Genomic DNA, 6,072 nt, shown 5'->3' on the forward strand with positions numbered 1-6,072 from the left:
GCCCGGGGCAGGGAGATGAGGGGGCTGTAGCCAGATTATTCTTGGATGGAGAATGGGACCAGCACAATTTCAGCCTCCGCGATAGCACATCACACCCAGGCAGAGCTTTTCTGCCTTGGTGTCAGTCTATGGGGACTTCACGTGAACCCGTCCCGATGCCATGACACCCTTGGCAGGTGCCCACTTCGTGTCATGGCCAGGCCAGTGCCCACCACCAGCCCCACGAGGGTCCCTTTGCTCTCCACAGCCGTGGGCTGATTCGACCTGGTCCTGCACAGGTGCCATTTGTTTGCCTCCAGATGCGATGTCTAATGCGGAAGTGGGATTGCTTCCATCACCGCTTAGTGCTGATAAACAGTCATTTGGGGCTATCTTAATTACAAAAGCCTTAATGAGCTCCCTTGCCCTGACCAGCAGCCCAAAGTGTGCTCAGCAGCCAGGGCTTCCACGCTGTGGGCGGGTGACTGCCCGTCGGGTTTGTCCTGATCGGCTCCGTTCCCACCTGCCTGGCACCGCGAAGGCCCCATGTGTGGGAGGGTGGCATGGGGACGTGGCGTGGGGATGCGGCATGGAGCCGGCGTGCCCATGGGGACAGCTGGCGGTGAATCCCCCATTGCAAAGGGGGCTCGCCCAGGGCACAGGGTGTCGGGTCCTGCCGTGACCACGGAGGCTACCAGGCTCCCTTCAAGAGCAAACACCCCTCAAACTCCTGTCCTGGGAGGGCTTGTGGGGTACCCCAGACCCCACAGACATCATTTGGGGGATAAGGCTCATACATCTGGAGTGCCATGCCCCAGGCTCACTGGAGAAGGTAATGGATGCTCTGTGTTTGGGGAAACTGAGGCAGAAGCAGCAGACAAGGATTGCCTTGAGTTGTGCAAGAAGCCAAGGGTCAAATATGGCAATTAAACACCCCCTCAGCTCCCTCCTGCCCCCAGACTCTTGCTGCTCCTGCCCCCAGCTGCTAGAGGAGCTGGTCCCCCCAGAGACCATGTCCTGGGGGAAGAAAGCAGAGAGACTGGGGGCTTCTCAGCCCTGCCATAACCCTTTGCCACCCCTGGCTGATGCATTCTGGCTGCAGCACGGACCGGAGGCTCTCTGTGCCAGGGCAGGCCCGGATTTTAGGCTCCAGCTGCCTACACAGCAGTGGCAGGCAGCCCCGGAGGAGGTGTGCGGAGGACATGGCTCTGCTGCAGGATGAACCGCAGCGTTTCGCTTCGAGGCACACAGCTCCTCCAGATCCCTGCCCGTTCTGCCACGTCCGCCAGCAGCCGCTGGGGAAGGGAAGGGGATGCACTCATCCCAGATCCGTCTCTTTTAGCATCGTTCCCACCGCTGAAGGTACATGTCTCAAGGTGGAGCCAGAAATAGCGCGGCTCTGCGCTGCATTGGGGCTGGCAGGGCTGCAGGGTTTGGCAGGGGGACAGGCACCGACTGCAGCAGTGGGAACTTTCCAGCCAGTGCCTGTGGGAGCGGATGGCGTGGAGACGGAGCCGTTTTGGGGCAGACCCAGCCCAGGCACTGCGCCTTGACCCCTCTCAGCCTGCAGCTGTGGGGGCTCGCAGGGAGCAGTCACCCTGCAGCTCCCCACGGAGATGCTGGTGCCGATTCAGGGGACCAGCACTGAGCAGCAGGGGACAGAAATAACAGAGGTATCTCCTGGAGGAGAGCGATGGGGATCGCATCCCACCTGAGGTGCATGAGCCGGGACACAGGTTTTGAGTCTGCCACTGATTTGCTGCAGGACTCCAGCAAGTGACTGCGCCCTCGGTCTCTGCCTCCGTGACCCAGCAGGTATCACCCACAATTCTGGCTTCACACGGGGCTCACGGCTTGACCCAGGAGGCTTCTCAGCCTCCGAGGAGCTGGGGGTTACGGCAGCTCTTAAATCACAGCCAGGCTCTGCAACCCGCCATGGGCTGCTACCCAGCCCTGACCCTCGGCTGAGCTCTCAGCGGCCGCCAGCACAGCCCAGGACCACGGGGCTCATCGGGAAGCCCTGGGCAATGCTGGCAAGCTGGGCTCATTCCTCCCAGCCGATGATTTACTCAAAAATATTTCTGAGGTCAGTCCTCCTCAGAGGAAACACTCCCAAACGCCCCACGAGAAGCTGCTGAGTCTGGAGTAACCGTGCGCACCGCTCGCTCAGCCAAAAAGTCACCCCGATGACTAGTACTGGCGTCAGAGGGATTGAGGATGAAGTGCTGCCGTTTGATCTCCCCCTTTGCTGGGGGAAGCCAAATTCCAGGCCGTTGCAGGGTTTTTACCACTTCCTAGTAGCGTTTTCCTGCCATGATGTGAGCGCAGGCATTTTTGGGAGGTGAGTCAGAGGCTGCAATGAGAACCACCTGGCCGGGCTGCCGCTGGCCGGGCCGGGAAGGGAAGCTCGATCCCAATCCCCGGGATGAGCAGGATCCCCACTGTGATGCTCAGCACCTGCGGGCAGCATCCCCGGGGCAGAATTACTTATGTGGGACACAGCGTCCCACCACAGCCTGCCATTTGTGGCCTGGGTAAGAAGAAGAGGGATTTGCTGCCGCAGTTCCCACGGCTCGTCTTTCCTTGCCGGGCTGGGATCGGCATGCTCCAGCCACCCCACCCGGGCTCCAGGGAGAAACTCAGTAAAGGAGAAAGGGCAAAACTTCATCCAGCTCTGCAGGAAGCTGCCTGCAATGGCTGTCCTGCCTCCGTGCTGTGTCGGCCCCATGCAAGAAACTGTCCCAAAGACCCCGGCGTGCACAGGGCAGCCCCGAGGCTCTGGTTTTCTCCAAGGAGAGATGTAGGTTTTGGCAGAGCGGGGAAACTGCCCTCTGCGGTTGTTGAAATTCAACAAATAAAGCCAGTTCCTGGTAAAGGAACCTCCCAGGTTTTCCCTGCTGGGCTTTACCATTTTTTTTGTTATTAAAAATGCACAACCCCCTGCTTCCCCCCCCCCCCAATATTACTGAAACCCCTCTGCTCAGCAAATAACCGCACTGCAGCCAGCAAGTGAGACTGAGCCTGGATAAGCCTTTTCAAAGGAGCTAAACCTGCTTAAAGCCGGCACTGTTCCCTGACCCGCCCTCCTAATCCTGCCCGGCTGATAATGAAATAATAAAGGCTGCAAAGCCTTGCTCTCCGTGTGCTGTGGGGGAGGTTTCTGCTGCCTCTGTACATGCCAGGAGCTGGGATATTAATTACTCCCTAAGTAAACAGAATTGCTTCTTTCTTCTCCTTGCCTGGCTGTAAAACCAGGTATGACCGTCAGCCCGCAGAGCAGAGTCGCTCCCTTTTCCAGGAGAAAGGTTGGTTGTTACAGCAATAACGTCCGTGATCTCTGCCCGCTGCCCTGCCCGCGCTCCTGGGGGGCTGATCCCAACCCTGCAGCTCCACCAGCCGTCCCGGTGGGACCCGCAGGGCCGATCCTGCAAGGCTGCTGGGCCTCTCCCTGCAGGGATGAAGCTGGGGACACGGGGGGAAAATCTCAGAAACACCAGAGTGGGGTGGGTTTGGGGAGGACGTGTTGTCAAGCCCCTCCGAGGCAACTGCATGCAGAGGTGCCACCTGGGGTCTGCTGTGCCGGTGGCTGCCCTGCAGCAGAATGCACAAACTCATTGCATCTCAGCCCCAGCAGCTAGGAAAGCGAGGGCAGGTGACAACACGGGCACGATCCGTCTGCTGAGGCTGGGATGGCACTGAGCACCCTGCAGGGCAGCAGGAATGAGGACTGCAGGACGGTGCTGGGGGACCCAGAGGGCAAAGCAGAGGCTGAGGGCACTCAAAGAAGCCACAGCATCAGTCCCAGGCTGGTGTGAGCAGGCTGCCAGGTGGGAAGGGGTTAAACAGCCCCGCCTTCTCCGGCACACCTGACTTGCATGGCAAGCCAGGAGGTAAGGGCTTTAAAAGAGGAGGGCAGCAGCAAGCCCCTTCCCCAGGGGCCTGGGAAGGAGCTGGTGGGAGGCTGAGCACCCTGCAGAGATGCTGTGCCATGGCCCTTGCAACACTGGGTCTCCCTTGTGGTCATTGTCCCTTGCCCTCCCCTTCCTGGGTGCTGTTTTGGGGTTTGTCCCTGCTGCTGCCCTTGACAGGGTGTCCCTGCAGGAGCCTGTCCCTGCTCCCCTAGAAGCTGCTGTATCTCTGGTGGGTGCAGGAGGGACCTCAGGAAGCAGCCAACTTCCTACGTCCCAAAAATAGTCTTCCCCCCCAATTTTTGCCCCAGCTTCTTCCTTTTGAAGGACAAAGCCAGCAACTTGTGACAAGTGAACAGCTGCAGCATAGCTGCTGTAACTGCTGTCAAATGAATGTGCCTTGCAGGGCAGCAGTGGCCATTACTAAATGCACACTGGCATGTGTGGCTGAGGGAGAGTCTGGCCCAGGGTTGGGGGTGCCCATGAGGGGGATCTGGGGTGCCTGGCAGACAGAGGCTGCTGGTTCATCCCAAGCTGCAGGGTTATCTCCCGCCTGAAGGCTGGATTAGCATCACACTAAGGCTGTACAGCCTTCTCAGAGTGAGTCCAGGCAGCTGATGCTGTTAGCTCTCACCTTGCCTTGTGCTGCCATTGGGGAACAAGTTGGGATGTGGGAGTCGAGCTGGAATAGCCCCTGCTGTGACAAGGCACTGATGAAGGACCTGCAGGGGATCGAGGGGACCTGGAGAGGCACCAGCAACCCAGCGGGAATCACACGCAGCTTTGGTGGCAGCAAACTAGAGGAGAGGTGCCTGGTGCCGCACTGGATCTGCCCCCACAACGAGCGAAGGGGGTGATGGCTGCGCCGCGGCTCCCCTTGCCCTGCCAGCGCAGGCACTGCGATGTAAATCTTGACCTCGTCCGGCTGCAGCATGCGACCCTGCAGCCCATTTCACTGTGCTCGTGGCTGGTCCAGGCAGAGCTACGGCTGTGGTGGGGGATCCGCACTGAGCCCTGTGGCCAGATCCTGCTGCAGGAGCAAACCCAGGTGGCTAGTGACGTGAAAGGGGGACTCTCCTGGCTTGTACACCAGGTAAATAACTGCGGGTCTGGTCTTGAGTGATCATGGAGGGAGATGATGGAATGGAACCACACCGCAGGAACAAGTACGTGTCAGCAGGCATGGTGAAGGGAGACAAAACTTCTCACCCTGATGCTCGGGCAGTGCAGCAGTGGCATACAGAGGGGACACCGATGCATTTGTTCTTGTTTGCATTGAGGATGCTGCATCTTAACAAAGGCTGGAGAGAGACAATCTTTAATGAAGTGTTCGGTGGAAGGGGACGGATGGTGATGCTGCAGCTCCCAGCCAAACATGAAATGTTTCTGACAGGAGCTGTCACCAGAGGCACCACCACTGTCATGTACCCGACCCTGAGCAGCTGGCACGCACCGGAGCAGCCTGGCAGCAGGGGGAGATGCTACTGAATAACGGAGGCGTACATCCTCCATGTCCTGAACAAAGCCTATTGCAACTTCCCCCCTCTTAGCCAGGAGAAAACAGGCCAAGGGATGATGACCTTACACAGCGGCTTAGAAAACTGCTGAGAAAAACCTCTCCCTCCAGGGCAAACAAAGCGATGCAGGGCAATCCTGGTGATGACTTTAATGCTGTTTGCCTTCTCTGCAACGTAAAGCACGCTCTTTGGGCTTGGAAAGGTCAGCACAGAGCTCTGCCAGAGAGGTGGGAGCAGAAGTTTTCTGCTTAGAGAAGTCATTTAGTGCCTGTACCCGAGAGGGACCTTGTCCTCACATCAAAGGAGCCGGGAGGATCTTGGAGAGCCTGATACCAAGTGTTCCCATGGGAAATGGTGCAGAGACCAGGTTTAGCTCCAGCAGCACCTCCTCAGGGCCGCCATCATGGCACAGGGGTGCTTAGGGGAGGCCCAGGGTGGGGCCTGGCCCCTGTGGGGCTGGGGCCTGGCTGGCAGAGCCCCTCCTGAAGCCGGTGGGCCTCCCGCCCCGCCTGCCATAGAGCAAGGCCAGAGCGCCGCCGCAGCGCTTCCGTCGGGCTGCCGGAGCGGCCGCCATCTTAGGCGCGGGCAGTGAAGCCGCCGCATTGAGGCCGTGCCTCGCACCGCCGGGCAGAAGGGGGAGGCGGCCGCGCTGTCAACCGCACTGGGGA

The sequence above is a fragment of the Pelecanus crispus genome, chromosome 12 (assembly GCF_030463565.1).
Source record: "Pelecanus crispus isolate bPelCri1 chromosome 12, bPelCri1.pri, whole genome shotgun sequence".
Taxonomy (NCBI): Eukaryota; Metazoa; Chordata; class Aves; order Pelecaniformes; family Pelecanidae; genus Pelecanus; species Pelecanus crispus.